Source organism: Chiloscyllium plagiosum, unplaced genomic scaffold (assembly GCF_037043375.1).
Source record: "Chiloscyllium plagiosum isolate Xiang-an unplaced genomic scaffold, Cpla_swu_hap1 HiC_scaffold_21, whole genome shotgun sequence".
Lineage (NCBI taxonomy): Eukaryota > Metazoa > Chordata > Chondrichthyes > Orectolobiformes > Hemiscylliidae > Chiloscyllium > Chiloscyllium plagiosum.
The window spans coordinates 63,238,806-63,240,512 of record NW_028270159.1 but is presented as its reverse complement, the minus strand read 5'-3'; positions in this window follow the sequence as shown (position 1 = coordinate 63,240,512).

Genomic DNA, 1,707 nt, shown 5'->3' with positions numbered 1-1,707 from the left:
TGGGCAGTGTGAGGGAGAGAGAGAGTGGGAGCGGGCAGAGTTAGGGAGAGAGAGTGGGAGCAGGCAGTGTGAGGGAGAGAGAGTGGGAGCGGGCAGTGTGACGGAGAGAGAGTGGGAGCGGGCAGTGTGAGGGAGAGAGAGTGGGAGCGGGCAGTGTGAGGGAGAGAGAGAGTGGGAGCGGGCAGTGTGAGATAGAGAGAGAGTGGGAGCGGGCAGTGTGAGGGAGAGAAAATCAGAGCGGGTAGTGTGAGGGAGAGAGAGTGGGAGCGGGCAGTGTGAGGGAGAGAGAGAGTGGGAGCCGGCAGTGTGAGGGAGAGAGAATGGGAGCGGGCAGAGTGAGGGGGAGAGAGAGTGGGAGCAGGCTGTGTGAGGGAGAGAGTGTGGGAGCGGGCAGTGTGAGGGAGAGAGAGAGTGGGAGTGGGCAGTGTGAGGGAGAGAGTGTGGGAGCGGGCAGTGTGAGGGAGAGAGAGTGGGAGCGGGCAGTGTGAGGGAGAGAGAGAGTGGGAGCGGGCAGTGTGAGATAGAGAGAGAGTGGGAGCGGGCAGTGTGAGGGAGAGAGAATCGGAGCGGGTAGATTAAGGGAGAGAGAGAGTGGGAGCAGACAGTGTGAGGGAGAGAGACTGGGAGCGGGCAGCGTGAGGGAGAGAGAGTGGGTGCAGACAGTGTGAGGGAGAGAGAGTGGGAGCGGGCAGTGTGAGGGAGAGAGAGTGGGTGCAGGCAGTGTGAGGGAGAGAGAATGTAGGAGCGGGCAGTGTGAGGGAGAGAGAGTGGGAGCGGGCAGTGTGAGGGAGAGAGAGTGGGAGCGGGCAGTGTGAGGGAGAGAGAGTGGGAGCGGGCAGTGTGAGGGAGAGAGAGAGTGGGAGCGGCCAGTATGAGGGAGAGAGAGTGGTAGCGGGCAGTGTGAGGGAGAGAGAGTGGAAGTGGGCAGTGTGAGGGAGAGAGAGTGGGAGCAGGCAGTGTGAGAGAGACAGAGTGGGAGCGGGCAGAGTGAGGGAGAGAGAGTGGGAGCAGGCAGTGTGAGGGAGAGAGAGTGGGAGCGGGCAGTGTGAGGGAGAGAGAGAGTGGGATCCGGCAGTGTGAGGGAGAGAGAGAGTGGGAGCGGGCAGTGTGAGGGAGAGAGAGTGGGAGCGGGCAGTGTGAGGGAGAGAAAGAGGGGGAGCGGGCAGTGTGAGGGAGAGAGAGTGCAAGCGGGCAGTGTGAGTTAGAGAGAGTGGGAGCAGACAGTGAAAGGGAGAGAGGGAGTGGGAGCAGACGGTGTGAGGGAGAGAGAGTGGGAGCGGGCATTGTGAGGGAGAGAGAGTGGGAGCGGGCAGTGTGATGGAGAGAGTGTGGGAGCGGGCAGTGTGAGGGGGAGAGAGTGGGAGCGGGCAGTGTGAGGGAGACAGAGTGGGAGCGGGCAGTGTGAGGGTGAGAGAATCGGAGCGGGTAGTGTGAGGGAGAGAGAATGGGAGCGGGCAGAGTGAGGGAGAGAGAGTGGGAGCAGGCTGTGTGAGGGAGAGAGAGTGGGAGCGGGCAGTGTGAGGGAGAGAGAATGGGAGCGGGCAGTGTGAGGGAGAGAGAGTGGGAGCGGCTAGTTTGAGGGAGAGAGTGCGAGCGGGCCGTGTGAGGGAGAGAGAGTGGGAGCGGGCAGTGTGAGGGAGAGAGAGTGGGAGCGGGCAGTGTGAGGGAGAGAGAGTGGGAGCGGGCAGTGTGAGGGAGAGAGAGAGT